Source organism: Schistocerca piceifrons, chromosome X, assembly GCF_021461385.2.
Source record: "Schistocerca piceifrons isolate TAMUIC-IGC-003096 chromosome X, iqSchPice1.1, whole genome shotgun sequence".
Classification (NCBI taxonomy): Eukaryota; Metazoa; Arthropoda; class Insecta; order Orthoptera; family Acrididae; genus Schistocerca; species Schistocerca piceifrons.
The window spans coordinates 935,176,456-935,192,984 of NC_060149.1; positions in this window are offsets into that span (position 1 = coordinate 935,176,456).

Genomic DNA, 16,529 nt, shown 5'->3' on the forward strand with positions numbered 1-16,529 from the left:
TCCTCTCTTACTTAAGTCGGCATTGTGCTTTTTGTATTACATTCGGATGCAATTTCTGTGTTTCATCGTCAATAAGAAGGTCCAAGCTATACAGTAGACCTGAAGTGAAGCATCGGAATCTAAATCTGGACTCACAGGAGAGTTTAACATTAAATAAAGTTAGAGTGTCAGTCCTTCTGTATTTAAGTCGGCATTGTGCATTTTGTATTAAATTCGGATGCGAACTCTGTGTTTCAACGTCAATAAGAAGTTCCAAGTTATACAGTAAACCTGAAGTGAAGCATCGGAAACTAAAACTTGATTCACAGGAGAGGTTCAAATCATAGAAAGTGAGAGTGTCAGTCCTCTTGTACTTAAGTCGGCATTGTGCCTTTTGTATTAAATTCGGATGATATTTCTTTGTTTCATCGTCAATAAGACGGTCCAAGGGGTACAGTAAACCTGAAGTGAAGCATTGGAATCTAACACTGGACTGACAGGAGAGGTTCAAATCGTAGAAAGTGTGAGTGTCAGTCCTCTTGTACTTAAGTCGGCATTGTGCCTTTTGTATTAAATTCGGATGCAAACTCTGTGGTTCATCGTGAATAAGAAGTTCCATGGGATACAGTTAACCTGAAGTGAAGCATCGGAATCTAGATGTGGACTCACAATAGAGGTTCAAATCGTAGCAAGTGAGAGTGTCAGTCCCCTGGTACTTTAGTCGGCATTGTGACTTGTGTATTAAATTCGGATGCAATTTCTGTGTTTCATCGTCAATAAGAAGGTCCAAGGGATACAGTAAACCTGAATAGAGGCATCAGAATCTAAAACTAAACACACAGGAGAGGTTCAAGTCATAGAAAGTGAGAGTGACAGTCCTCTTTTACTTAAGTCGGCATTGTGCTTTTTGTATTAAATTCGGATGCAATTTCTGTGTTTCATCGTCAATAAGAAGGTCCGAGGTATAGAGTAAACCTGAAGTGAAGCATCGGAATCTAAAACTGGATTCACAGGAGAGGCTCAAATCATAGAAAGTTAGAGTGTCAGCCCACTTGTACTTGAGTCGGCATGTGCCTTTTGTATTAATTTCGGATGCAATTTCTGTGTTTCATCGCCACAAAGAAGGTCCGAGGTATACAGTAAACATGAAGTGAAGCATCGGAATCTAAAACTGGACTCACAGGAGAGGTTCAAATCATAGAAAGTTAGAGTGTCAGTCCACTTGTACTTATGTCGGCATTGTGCCTTTTGTATTAAATTCGGATGCAATTTCTATGTTTCATCGTCAATAAGAAGGTCCAAGGGATACAATAAACCTGAAGTGAAGCATCGGAATCTAAAACAGGACTCACAGGAGAGGTTCAAACCATAGAAAATTGAGTGTCAGTCCTCTTGTACTTAAGTCGGCATTGTGCCTTTTGCATTAAATTCGGATGCAATTTCTGTGTTTCATCGTCAATAAGAAGGTCCGAGGTATAGAGTAAACCTGAAGTGAAGCATCGGAATCTAAAACTGGACTCACAGGAGAGGTTCAAATCATAGAATGTTAGAGTGTCAGTCCTCTTGTACTTATGTCGGCATTGTGCCTTTTGTATTAAATTCGGATGCAATATCTGTGTTTCATCGTCAATAAGAAGGTCCAAGGGATACAGTAAACCTGAAGTGAAGCATCGGAATCAAAAACTGGACTCACAGGAGAGGTTCAAATCATTGAAAAATTGAGTGTCAGTCCTCTTGTACTTAAGTCGGCATTGTGCCCTATTTATTAGTTTCGGATGCAATTTCTGTGTTTCATCGTCAATAAGAAGGTCCAAGGTATACAGTAAACCTGGAGTGAAGCATCGGAATCTAAAACTGCACTCACAGGAGTGTTTGAAATCACAGAAAGTTAGAGTGTCAGTCCTCTTGTACTTAAGTCGGCATTGTGCCTTTTGTATTAATTTCCGATGCAAACTCTGTGCTTCATCTTCAATAAGATGGTCCAAGTTATACGGTAAACCTGAAGTGAAGCATCGGAATCTAAAACTGGACTCACAGGAGAGGTTCAAATCATAGAAAATTAGAGTGTCAGTCCTCTTGTACTTAAGACGGCATTGTGCCTTTTGTATTAAATTCGGATGATATTTCTGTGTTTCATCGTCAATAAGACGGTCCAAGGGGTACTGTAAACCTGAAGTGAAGCATTGGAATCTAACACTGGACTGACAGGAGAGGTGCAAATCATAGATAGTGAGAGTGTCAGTCCTCTTGTACTTAAGACGGCATTGTGCCTTTTGTATTAAATTCGGATGCAAACTCTGTGGTTCATCGTGAATAAGAAGTTCCATGGGATACAGTAAACCTGAAGTGAAGCATCGGAATGAAAACTGGACTCACAATAGAGGTTCAAATCGTAGCAAGTTAGAGTGTCAGTCCTCTTGTACTTTAGTCGGCATTGTGACTTGTGTATTAAATTCGGATGCAATTCTGTGTATCATCGTCAATAAGAAGGTCCAAGGGATACAGTAAACCTGAAGAGAGGCATCGGAATCTAAAACTAAACACATAGGAGAGGTTCAAATCATAGAAAGTGAGAGTGACAGTCCTATTTTACTTAAGTCGGCATTATGCCTTTTGTATTAAATTCGGATGCAATTTCTGTGTTTCATCGTAAATAAGAAGGTCCAAAGGATACAGTAAACCTGAAGTGAAGCATCGGAATCAAAATCTGGACTCACAGGAGAGATCAATTCATAGAAAGCGAGAGTGTCAGTCCTCTCGTACTTAAGTCGGCATTGTGCTTTTTGTATTACATTCGGATGCAATTTCTGTGTTTCATCGTCAATAAGAAGGTCCAAGCTATACAGTAAACCTGAAGTGAAGCATTGGAATCTAAAACTGGATTCACAGGAGAGGTTCAAATCATTGAAAGTTAGAGTGTCAGCCCACATGTACTTGAGTCGGCATTGTGCCTTTTGTATTACTTTCGCATGCAATTTCTGTGTTTCATCGTCACAAAGAAGGTCCGAGGTATAGAGTAAACCTGAAGTGAAGCATCGGAATCTATAACTGGACTCACAGGAGAGGTTCAAATCATAGAAAGTTAGAGTGTCAGTCCTCTTGTACTTATGTCGGCATTGTGCCTTTTGTATTAAATTCGGATGCAATATCTGTGTTTCATCGTCAATAACAAGGTCCAAGGGATACAGTAAACCTGAAGTGAAGCATCGGAATCAAAAACTGGACTCACAGGAGAGGTTCAAATCATTGAAAAATTGAGTGTCAGTCCTCTTGTACTTAAGTCGGCATTGTGCCTTTTGCATTAAATTCGGATGCAATTTCTGTGTTTCATCGTCAATAAGAAGATCCAAGGGATACAGTAAAAATGAAGTGAAGCATCGGAATCTAAAACTGGACTCACATGAGAGGTTCAAATCGTAGAAAGTTAGAGTGTCAGTCCTCTTGTACTTAAGTCGGAATTGTGCCTTTTGTATTAAATTCGGATGCAATTTCTGTGTTTCATCGTCAATAAGAAGGGCCCAGGGATACAGTAAACCTGAAGTGAAGCATCGGAATCTAAATTTGGACTCAAAGGAGAGGTTCAAATCCGAGAAAGTTAGAGTGTCAGTCCTCTTGTACTTAAGTCGGCATTGTGCCTTTGTATTAAATTCGGATGCAAACTCTGTGTTTCATCGTCAATAAGAAGTTCGAAGGGGTACAGTAAACCTGAAGTGAAGCATTGGAATCTAACACTGGACTGACAGGAGAGGTTCAAATCATAGAGAGTGAGAGTGTCAGTCCTCTTGTACTTAAGTCGGCAGTGTGCCTTTTGTATTATATTCGGATGCAATTTCAGTGTTTCATCGTCAATAAGAAGTTCGAAGGGATACTGTAAACCTGAAGTGAAGAATCTGAATCTAAAACTAAACTCACAGGAGAGGTTCAAATCATAGAAAGTGAGAGTGTCAGTCCTCTTGTACTTAAGTCGGCATTGTGCCTTTTGTATAAAATTCGGATGCAATATCAGTGTTTCATCGTCAATAAGAAAGTGCAAGGTATACAGAAATTCTGAAGTGATGCATCGGAATCTAAAACTGGACTCAAAGGAGAGGTTATAATCATAGAATGTTAGAGTGTCACTCCTCTTGTACTTAAGACGGCATTGTGCCTTTTGTATTAAATTCGAATGCAAACTCTGTGTTTCATCGTCAATAAGACGGTCAAAGGGGTACAGTAAACCTGAAGTGAAGCATTGGAATCTAACACTGGACTGACAGGAGAGGTTCAAATCATAGAGAGTGAGAGTGTCAGTCCTCTTGTACTTAAGTCGGCATTGGGCCTTTTGTTTTAAATTCGGATGCAAACTCTGTGGTTCATCGTGAATAAGAAGTTCCATGGGATACAGTGAACCTGAAGTGAAGCATCGGAATCTAAAACTGGACTCACAATAGAGGTTCAAATCGTAGCAAGTGAGAGTGTCAGTCCTCTTGTATTTTAGTCGGCATTGTGACTTGTGTATTAAATTCGGATGCAATTTCTGTGTTTCATCGTTAATAAGAAGGTCCAAGCTATACAGTAAACCTGAAGTGAAGCATCGGATTCTAAATCTGGACACACAGGAGAGTTTATAATTAAATAAAGTTAGAGTGTCAGTCCTTCTGTATTTAAGTCGGCATTGTGCCTTTGTATTAAATTCGGATGCAAACTCTGTGTTTCAACGTCATTAAGAAGTTCCAAGTTATACAGTAAACCTGAAGTGAAGCATCGGAAACTAAAACTGGATTCACAGGAGAGGTTCAAATCATAGAAAGTTAGAGGGTCAGCCCACATGTACTTGAGTCGGCATTGTGCCTTTTGTATTAATTTCGGATGCAATTTCTGTGTTTCATCGTCACAAAGAAGGTCCGAGGTATACACTAAACCTGAAGTGAAGCATCGGAATCTAAAACTGGACTCACAGGAGAGGTTCAATTCCTAGAAAGTTAGAGTGTCAGTCCTCTTGTACTTATGTCGGCATTGTGCCTTTTGTATTAAATTCGGATGCAATTTCTGTGCTTCATCGTCAATAAGAAGGTCCAAGGGATACAGTAAACCTGAAGTGAAGCATCGGAATCTAAAACTGGACTCACAGGAGAGGTTCAAATCATAGAAAAATTGAGTGTCAGTCCTCTTGTACTTAAGTCGGCATTGTGCCTTTTGCATTAAATTCGGATGCAATTTCTGTGTTTCATCGTCAATAAGAATGTCCAAAGGATACAGTAAACCTGTAGTGAAGCATCGGAATCTAAAACTGGACTCACATGAGAGGTTCAAATCGTAGAAAGTTAGAGTGTCAGTCCTCTTGTACTTAAGTCGGCATTGTGCCTTTTGTATTAAATTCGGACGCAATTTCTGTGTTTCATCGTCAATAAGAAGTTCCAAGGGATACAGTAAACCTGAAGTGAAGCATCGGAATCTAAAACTGGACTCACAGGAGAGGTTCAAATCATAGAAAGTTTGAGTGTCAGTCCTCTTGTACTTAAGTCGGCAATGTGCCTTTTGTATTAATTTCGGATGCAATTTCTGTGTTTCATCGTCAATAAGAAGGTCCAAAGGATACAATAAACCTGAAGTGAAGCATCGGAATCTAAAACTGGACTCACAGGAGGGGTTCAAAACATAGAAAGTGAGATTGTCAGTCCTCTTTTACCTAAGTAGGCATTGTGCCTTTTGTATTAAATTCGGATGCAATTTCTGTGTTTCATCGTCAATAAGAAGGTCCCAGGTATACAGGAAACCTGGATTGAAGCATCGGAATCTAAAACTGCACTCACAGGAGAGTTTGAAATCATAGAAAGTTAGAGTGTCAGTCCTCTTGTTCTTAAGTCGGCATTGTGCCTTTTGTATTAATTTCGGATGCAAACTCTGTGCTTCATCTTCAATAAGAAGGTCCAAGTTATACAGTAAACCTGAAGTGCTGCATCGGAATCTAAAACTGGACTCACAGGAGAGGTTCAAATCATAGAAAGTTAGAGTGTCAGTCCTCTTGTACTTAAGACGGCATTGTGCCTTTTGTATTAAATTCGGATGATATTTCTGTGTTTCATCGTCAATAAGACGGTCCAAGGGCTACAGTAAACCTGAAGTGAAGCATTGGAATCTAACACTGGATGACAGGAGAGGTTCAAATCATAGAAAGTGAGAGTGTCAGTCCTCTTGTACTTAAGTCGGCATTGTGCCTTTTGTTTTAAATTCGGATGCAAACTCTGTGGTTCATCGTGAATAAGAAGTTCCATGGGATACAGTAAACCTGAAGTGAAGCATCGGAATCAAAACAGGACTCACAATAGAGGTTCAAATCGTAGCAAGTGAGAGTGTCAGTCCTCTTGTACTTTAGCCGGCATTGTGACTTGTGTATTAAATTCGGATGCAATTCTGTGTTTCATCGTCAATAAGAAGGTCCAAGGGATACAGTAAACCTGAAGAGAGGCATCGGAATCTAAAACTAAACACACAGGAGAGGTTCAAATCATAGAAAGTGAGAGTGACAGTCCTATTTTACTTAAGTCGGCATTATGCCTTTTGTATTAAATTCGGATGCAATTTCTGTGTTTCATCGTAAATAAGAAGGTCCAAAGGATACAGTAAACCTGAAGTGAAGCATCGGAATCAAAATCTGGACTCACAGGAGAGATCAATTCATAGAAAGCGAGAGTGTCAGTCCTCTCTTACTTAAGTCGGCATTGTGCTTTTTGTATTACATTCGGATGCAATTTCTGTGTTTCATCGTCAATAAGAAGGTCCAAGCTATACAGTAGACCTGAAGTGAAGCATCGGAATCTAAATCTGGACTCACAGGAGAGTTTAAAATTAAATAAAGTTAGAGTGTCAGTCCTTCTGTATTTAAGTCGGCATTGTGCATTTTGTATTAAATTCGGATGCGAACTCTGTGTTTCAACGTCAATAAGAAGTTCCAAGTTATACAGTAAACCTGAAGTGAAGCATCGGAAACTAAAACTTGATTCACAGGAGAGGTTCAAATCATAGAAAGTGAGAGTGTCAGTCCTCTTGTACTTAAGTCGGCATTGTGCCTTTTGTATTAAATTCGGATGCAATATCTGTGTTTCATCGTCAATAAGAAGGTGCAAGGTATACAGAAAACCTGAAGTGATGCATCGGAATCTAAAACTGGACTCAAAGGAGAGGTTCAAATCATAGAAAGTTAGAGTGTCAGTCCTCTTGTACTCAAGACGGCATTGTGCCTTTTGTATTAAATTCGAATGCAAACTCTGTGTTTCATCGTCGATAAGACGGTCCAAGGGGGACAGTAAACCTGAAGTGAAGCATTGGAATCTAAAACTGGACTCACAGGAGAGGTTCAAATCATTAAAAAATTGAGTGTCAGTCCTCTTGTACTTAAGTCGGCATTGTGCCTTTTGTTTTAAATTCGGATGCAAATTCTGTGTTTCATCGTCAATAAGAAGGTCCAAGGGATACAGTAAACCTGAAGTGAAGCATCGGAATCGAAAACTGGACTCACAGGAGAGGTTCAAATCATTAAAAAATTGAGTGTCAGTCCTCTTGTACTTAAGTCGGCATTGTGCCTTTTGCAATTCGGATGCAACTTCTGTGTTTCATCGCCAATAAGAAGGTCCAAGTTATACAGTAAACCCGAAGTGAAGCATCGGCATCTAAAACTGGACTCACAGGAGAGGTTCAAATCATAGAAAGTGAGAGTGTCAGTCCTCTGGTACTTAAGTCGCCATTGTGCCTTTTGTATTAAATTCGGATGCAAACACTGTGGTTCATCGTGAATAAGAAGTTCCATGGGATACAGTAAACCTGAAGTGAAGCATCGGAATCTAAAACTGGACTCACAATAGAGGTTCAAATCGTAGCAAGTGAGAGTGTCAGTCCTCTTGTACTTTAGTCGGCATTGTGACTTGTGTATTAAATTCGGATGCAATTTCTGTGTTTCATCGTCAATAAGAAGGTCCAAGGGATACAGTAAACCTGAAGAGAGGCATCGGAATCTAAAACTGGATTCACAGGAGAGGTTCAAATCATTGAAAGTTAGAGTGTCAGCCCACTTGTACTTGAGTCGGCATTGTGCCTTTTGCATTAAATTCGGATGCAATTCTGTGTTTCATCGTCAATAAGAAGGTCCAAGGGATAGAGTAAACCTGAAGTGAAGCATCGGAATGTAAAACTGGACTCACATGAGAGGTTCAAATCGTAGAAAGCGGGAGTGTCACTCCTCTTTTACTTAAGTCGGCATTGTGCTTTTTGTATTAGATTCGGATGCAATTTCTGTGTTTCATCGTCAATAAGAAGGACCAAGCTATACAGTAAACCTGAAATGAAGCATCGGAATCTAAATCTGGACTCACAGGAGAGTTTAAAATTAAATAAAGTTAGAGTGTCAGTCCTTCTGTATTTAAGTCGGCATTGTGCCTTTTGTATTAAATTCGGATGCAAACTCTGTGTTTCAACGTCAATAAGAAGTTCCAAGTTATACAGTAAACCTGAAGTGAAGCATCGGAATCTAAAACTGGATTCACAGGAGAGGTTCAAATCGTTGAAAGTTAGAGTGTCAGCCCACATGTACTTGAGTCGGCATTGTGCCTTTTGCATTAAATTCGGATGCAATTTCTGTGTTTCATCGTCAATAAGAAGGTCCAAGGGATAGAGTAAACCTGAAGTGAAGCATCGGAATGTAAAACTGGACTCACATGAGAGGTTCAAATCGTAGAAAGTTATAGTGTCAGTCCTCTTGTACTTAAGTCGGCATTGTGCCTTTTGTATTAAATTCGGGTACAATTTCTGTGTTTCATCGTCAATAAGAAGGTCCAAGGGATACAGTAAACCTGAAGTGAAGCATCGGAATCTAAAACTTGACTCACAGGAGAGGTTCAAATCATAGAAAGTTTGAGTGTCAGTCCTCTTGTACTTAAGTCGGCATTGTGCCTTTTGTATTAAATTCGGATGCAAACACTGTGGTTCATCGTGAATAAGAAGTTCCATGGGATACAGTAAACCTGAAGTGAAGCATCGGAATCTAAAACTGGACTCACAATAGAGGTTCAAATCGTAGCAAGTGAGAGTGTCAGTCCTCTTGTACTTTAGTCGGCATTGTGACTTGTGTATTAAATTCGGATGCAATTTCTGTGTTTCATCGTCAATAAGAAGGTCCAAGGGTTACAGTAAACCTGAAGAGAGGCATCGGAATCTAAAACTAAACACACAGGAGAGGTTCAAATCATAGAAAGTGAGAGTGACAGTCCTATTTTACTTATGTCGGCATTATGCCTTTTGCATTAAATTCGGATGCAATTTCTGTGTTTCATCTTAAATAAGAAGGTCCAAAGGATACTGTAAACCTGAAGTGAAGCATCGGAATCTAAAACTGGAATCACAGGAGAGGTTCAAATCGTAGAAAGCGGGAGTGTCACTCCTCGTTTACTTAAGTCGGCATTGTGCTTTTTGTATTACATTCGGATGCAATTTCTGTGTTTCATCGTCAATAAGAAGGACCAAGCTATACAGTAAACCTGAAATGAAGCATCGGAATCTAAATCTGGACTCACAGGAGAGTTTAAAATTAAATAAAGTTAGAGTGTCAGTCCTTCTGTATTTAAGTCGGCATTGTGCCTTTTGTATTAAATTCGGATGCAATTTCTGTGTTTCATCGTCAATAAGAATGTCCAAGGTATACAGTAAACCTGGAGTGAAGCATCGGAATCTAAAACTGCACTCACAGGAGAGATTGAAATCATAGAAAGTTAGAGTGTCAGTCCTCTTGTACTTAAGTCGGCATTGTGCCTTTTGTATTAATTTCGGATGCAAACTCTGTGCTTCATCTTCAATAAGAAGGTCCAAGTTATACAGTAAACCTGAAGTGAAGCATCGGAATCTAAAACTGGACCCACAGTAGAGGTTCAAATCATAGAAAGTTAGAGTGTCAGTCCTCTTGTACTTAAGACGGCATTGTGCCTTTTGTATTAAATTCGGATGATATTTCTGTGTTTCATCGTCAATAAGACGGTCCAAGGGGTACAGTAAACCTGAAGTGAAGCATTGGAATCTAACACTGGACTGACAGGAGAGGTTCAAATCATAGAAAGTGTGAGTGTTAGTCCTCTTGTACTTAAGTCGGCATTGTGCCTTTTGTATTAAATTCGGATGCAAACTCTGTGGTTCATCGTGAATAAGAAGTTCCATGGGATACAGTTAACCTGAAGTGAAGCATCGGAATCTAGATGTGGACTCACAATAGAGGTTCAAATCGTAGCAAGTGCGAGTGTCAGTACTCTTGTACTTTAGTCGGCATTATGACTTGTGTATTAAATTCGGATGCAATTTCTGTGTTTCATCGTCAATAAGATGGTCCAAGGGATACAGTAAACCTGAAGAGAGGCATCGGAATCTAAAACTAAACACACAGGAGAGGTTCAAATCATAGAAAGTGAGAGTGACAGTCCTCTTTTACTTAAGTCGGCATTATGCCTTTTGTATTAAATTCGGATGCCATTTCTGTGTTTCATCGTAAATAAGAAGGTCCAAAGCATACAGTAAACCTGAAGTGAAGCATTGGAATCTAAAAGTGGACTCACAGGAGAGGTTCAAATCATAGAGAGCGAGAGTGTCAGTCTTCTCTTACTTAAGTCGGCATTGTGCTTTTTGTATTACATTCGGATGCAATTTCTGTGTTTCATCGTCAATAAGAAGGTCCAAGCTATGCAGTAAACCTGAAGTGAAGCATCGGAATATAAATCTGGACTCACAGGAGAGTTTAAAATTAAATAAAGTTAGGGTGTCAGTCCTTCTGTATTTAAGTCGGCATTGTGCCTTTTGTATTAAATTCGGATGCAAACTCTGTGTTTCAACGTCAATAAGAAGTTCCAAGTCATACAGTACACCTGAAGTGAAGCATCGGAATCTAAAACTGGATTCACAGGAGAGGTTCAAATCATAGAAAGTGAGAGTGTCAGTCCTCTTGTACTTAAGTCGGCATTGTGCCTTTTGTAATTAATTCGGATGCAATATCTGTGTTTCATCGTCAATAAGAAGGTGCAAGGTATACAGAAAACCTGAAGTGATGCATCGGAATCTAAAACTGGACTCAAAGGGGAGGTTCAAATCATAGAAAGTTAGAGTGTCAGTCCACTTGTACTTAAGACGGCATTTTGCCTTTCGTATTAAATTCGAATGCAAACTCTGTGTTTCATCGTCAATAAGACGGTCCAAGGGGTACAGTAAACCTGATGTGAAGCATTGGAATCTAACACTGGACTGACAGGAGAGGTTCAAATCATAGAATGTGAGAGTGTCAGTCCTCTTGTACTTAAGTCGGCATTGTGCCTTTTGTATTAAATTCGGATGAAAACTCTGTGGTTCATCGTGAATAAGAAGTTCCATGGGATACAGTAAACCTGAAGTGAAGCATCGGAATCTAAAACTTGACTCACAATAGAGGTTCAAATCGTAGCAAGTGAGAGTGTCAGTCCTCTAGTACTTTAGTCGATATTGTGACTTGTGTATTAAATTCGGATGCAATTTCATTGTTTCATCGTCAATAAGAAGGTCCAAGGGATACAGTAAACCTGAAGGGAGACATCGGTATCTAAAACTAAACACACAGGAGAGGTTCAAATCATAGAAAGTGAGAGTGACAGTCCTCTTTTACTTAAGTCGGCATTGTGCTTTTTGTAGTAAATTCGGATGCAATTTCTGTGTTTCATCGTCAATAAGAAGTTCCTAGCTATACAGTAAACCTGAAGTGAAGCATCGGAATCTAAATCTGGACTCACAGGAGAGTTTAAAATTAAATAAAGTTAGAGTGTCAGTCCTTCTGTATTTAATTCGGCATTGTGCCTTCAGTATTAAATTCGGATGCAATTTCTGTGTTTCAACGTCAATAAGAAGTTCCAAGTTATACAGTAAACCTGAAGTGAAGCATCGGAATCTAAAACTGGATTCACAGGAGAGGTTCAAATCATAGAAAGTAAGAGTGTCAGCCCACTTGTACTTGAGTCGGCAGTGTGCCTTTTGTATTAATTTCGGATGCAATTTCTGTGTTTCATCGTCACAAAGAAGGTCCGAGGTATACAGTAAACCTGAAGTGAAGCATCGGAATCTATAACTGGACTCACAGGAGAGGTTCAAATCATAGAAAGTTAGAGTGTCAGTCCTATTTTACTTAAGTCGGCATTATGCCTTTTGTATTAAATTCGGATGCAATTTCTGTGTTTCATCGTAAATAAGAAGGTCCAAAGGATACAGTAATCCTGAAGTGAAGCATCGGAATCAAAAACTGGAATCACAGGAGAGGTTCAAATCATAGAAAGCGAGAGTGTCAGTCCTCTTTTACTTAAGTCGGCATTGTGCTTTTTATATTACATTCGGATGCAATTTCTGTGTTTCAACGTCAATAAGAAGTCCCAAGTTATACAGTAAACCTGAAGTGAATCATCGGAAACTAAAACTTGATTCACAGGAGAGGTTCAAATCATAGAAAGTGAGAGTGTCAGTCCTCTTGTACTGCAGACGGCATTGTGCCTTTTGTATTAAATTCGAATGCAAACTCTGTGTTTCATCGTCAATAAGACGGTCCAAGGGGGACAGTAAACCTGAAGTGAAGCATTGGAATCTAACACTGGACTGACAGGAGAGGTTCAAATCATAGAAAGTGAGAATGTCAGTCCTCTTGTACTTAAGTCGGCATTGTGCCTTTTGTATGAAATTCGGATGCAAACTCTGTGGTTCATCGTGAATAAGAAGTTCCATGGGATACAGTAAACCTGAAGTGAAGCATCGGAATCTAAAACTGGACTCACAATATAAGTTCAAATCGTAGCAAGTGAGAGTGTCAGTCCTCTTGTACTTTAGTCGGCATTGTGACTTGTGTATTAAATTCGGATGCAATTTCTGTGTTTCATCGTCAATAAGAAGGTCCAAGGGATACAGTAAACCTGAAGAGAGGCATCGGAATCTAAAACTAAACACACAGGAGAGGTTCAAATCATAGAAAGTGAGAGTGACAGTCCTCTTTTACTTAAGTCGGCATTGTACTTTTTGTATTAAATTCGGATGCAATTTCTGTGTTTCATCGTCAATAAGAAGGTCCAAGCTATACAGTAAACCTGAAGTGAAGCATCGGAATCTAAATCTGGACTCACAGGAGAGTTTAAAATCAAATAAAGTTAGAGTGTCAGTCCTTCTGTATTTAAGTCGGCATTGTGCCTTTTGTATTAAATTCGGATGCAAACTCTGTGTTTCAACGTCAATAAGAAGTTCCAAGTTATACGGTAAACCTGAAGTGAAGCATAGGAATCTAAAACTGGATTCACAGGAGAGGTTCAAATCATAGAAAGTTAGAGTGTCAGCCCACTTGTACTTGAGTCGGCATTGTGCCTTTTGTATTAATTTCGGATGCAATTTCTGTGTTTCATCGTCACAAAGAAGGTCCGAGGTATATACAGTAAACCTGAAGTGAAGCATCGGAACCAAAAACTGGACTCACAGGAGAGGTTCAAATCATAGAAAGTTAGAGTGTCAGTCCTCTTGTACTTATGTCGGCATTGTGCCTTTTGTTTTAAATTCGGATGCAATTTCTGTGTTTCATCGTCAATAAGAAGGTCCAAGGGATACAGTAAACCTGAAGTGAAGCATCGGAATCGAAAACTGGACTCACAGGAGAGGTTCAAATCATTAAAAAATTGGGTGTCAGTCCTCTTGTACTTAAGTCGGCATTGTGCCTTTTGCATTAAATTCGGATGCAATTTCTGTGTTTCATCATCAATAAGAAGGTCCAAGTTATACAGTAAACCTGAAGTGAAGCATCGGCATCTAAAACTGGACTCCCAGGAGAGGTTCAAATCATAGAAAGTGAGAGTGTCAGTCCTCTGGTACTTAAGTCGGCATTGTGCCTTTTGTATTAAATTCGGATGCAAACTCTGTGTTTCATCGTCAATAAGAAGGTCCAAGGGATACAGTAAACCTGAAGAGAGGCATCGGAATCTAAAACTAAACACACAGGAGAGGTTCAAATCATAGAAAGTGAGAGTGACAGTCCTATTTTACTTATGTCGGCATTATGACTTTTGCAATAAATTCGGATGCAATTTCTGTGTTTCATCGTAAATAAGAAGGTCCAAAGGATACTGTAAACCTGAAGTGAAGCATCGGAATCTAAAACTGGAATCACAGGAGAGGTTCAAATCATAGAAAGCGGGGGTGTCACTCCTCTTTTACTTAAGTCGGCATTGTGCTTTTTGTATTACATTCGGATGCAATTTCTGTGTTTCATCGTCAATAAGAAGGACCAAGCTATACAGTAAACCTGAAATGAAGCATCGGAATCTAAATCTGGACTCACAGGAGAGTTTAAAATTAAATAAAGTTAGAGTGTCAGTCCTTCTGTATTTAAGTCGGCATTGTGCCGTTTGTATTAAATTCGGATGCAAACTCTGTGTTTCAACGTCAATAAGAAGTTCCAAGTTATAAAGTAAACCTGAAGTGAAGCATCGGAATCTAAAACTGGATTCACAGGAGAGGTTCAAATCATAGAAAGTTTGAGAGTCAGTCCTCTTGTACTTAAGTCGGCATTGTGCCCTTTGTATTAATTTCGGATGCAATTTCTGTGTTTCATCGTCAATAAGAAGGTCCGAGGTATACAGTAAACCTGAAGTGAAGCAGCGGAATCTAAAACTGGAGTCACAGGAGAGGTTCAAATCATAGAAAAATTGAGTGTCAGTCCTCTTGTACTTAAGTGGGCATTGTGCCTTTTGCATTAAATTCGGATGCAATTTCTGTGTTTCATCGTCAATAAGAAGGTCCAAGGGATACAGTAAACCTGAAGTGAAGCATCGGAATGTAAGACTTGACTCACATGAGAGGTTCAAATCGTAGAAAGTTATAGTGTCTGTCCTCTTGTACTTAAGTCGGCATTGTGCCTTTTGTATTAAATTCGGATGCAATTTCTGTGTTTCATCGTCAATAAGAAGGTCCAAGGGATACAGTAAACCTGAAGTGAAGCATCGGAATCTAAAACTAGACTCACAGGAGAGGTTCAAATCATAGAAAGTTTGAGTGTCAGTCCTCTTGTACTTAAGTCGGCATTGTGCCCTTTGTATTAATTTCGGATGCAATTTCTGTGTTTCATCGTCAATACGAAGGTCCAAAGGATACAATAAACCTGAAGTGAAGCATCGGTATCTAAAACTGGACTCACAGGAGGGGCTCAAATCATAGAAAGTGAGAGAGTCAGTCCTCTTTTACCTAAGTCGGCATTGTGCCTTTTGTATTAAATTCGGATGCAATTTCTGTGTTTCATCGTCAATAACAGTGTCCAAGGTATACAGTAAACCTGGAGTGAAGCATCGTAATCTAAAACTGCACTCACAGGAGAGTTTGAAATCATAGAAAGTTAGAGTGTCAGTCCTCTTGTACTTAAGTCGGCATTGTGCCTTTTGTATTAATTTCGGATGCAAACTCTGTGCTTCATCTTCAATAAGAAGGTCCAAGTTATACAGTAAACCTGAAGTGAAGCATCGGAATCTAAAACTGGACCCACAGTAGAGGTTCAAATCATAGAAAGTTAGAGCGTCAGTCCTCTTGTACTTAAGACGGCATTGTGCCTTTGTATTAAATTCGGATGCAAACTCTGTGTTTCATCGTCAATAAGAAGGTCCAAGGGATGCAGTAAACCTGAAGTGAAGCATCGGAATCAAAATCTGGACTCACAGGAGAGATCAATTCATAGAAAGCGAGAGTGTCAGTCCTCTCTTACTAAAGTCGGCATTGTGCTTTTTGTATTACATTCGGATGCAATTTCTGTGTTTCATCGTCAATAAGAAGGTCCAAGCTATACAGTAAACCTGAAGTGAAGCATCGGAATCTAAATCTGGACTCACAGGAGAGTTTAAAATTAAATATAGTTAGAGTGTCAGTCCTTCTGTATTTAAGTCGGCATTGTGCATTTTGTATTAAATTCGGATGCGAACTCTGTGTTTCAACGTCAATAAGAAGTTCCAAGTTATACAGTAAACCTGAAGTGAAGCATCGGAAACTAAAACTTGATTCACAGGAGAGGTTCAAATCATAGAAAGTGAGAGTGTCAGTCCTCTTGTACTTAAGTCGGCATTGTGCCTTTTGTATTAAATTCGGATGCAATATCTGTGTTTCATCGTCAATAAGAAGGTGCAAGGTATACAGAAAACCTGAAGTGATGCATCGGAATCTAAAACTGGACTCAAAGGAGAGGTTCAAATCATAGAAAGTTAGAGTGTCAGTCCTCTTGTACTGCAGACGGCATTGTGCCTTTTGTATTAAATTCGAATGCAAACTCTGTGTTTCATCGTCGATAAGACGGTCCAAGGGGGACAGTAAACCTGAAGTGAAGCATTGGAATCTAAAACTGGACTCACAGGAGAGGTTCAAATCATTAAAAAATTGAGTGTCAGTCCTCTTGTACTTAAGTCGGCATTGTGCCTTTTGTTTTAAATTCGGATGCAATTTCTGGGTTTCATCGTCAATAAGAAGGTCCAAGGGATACAGTAAAGCTGAAGTGAAGCATCGGAATCGAAAACTGG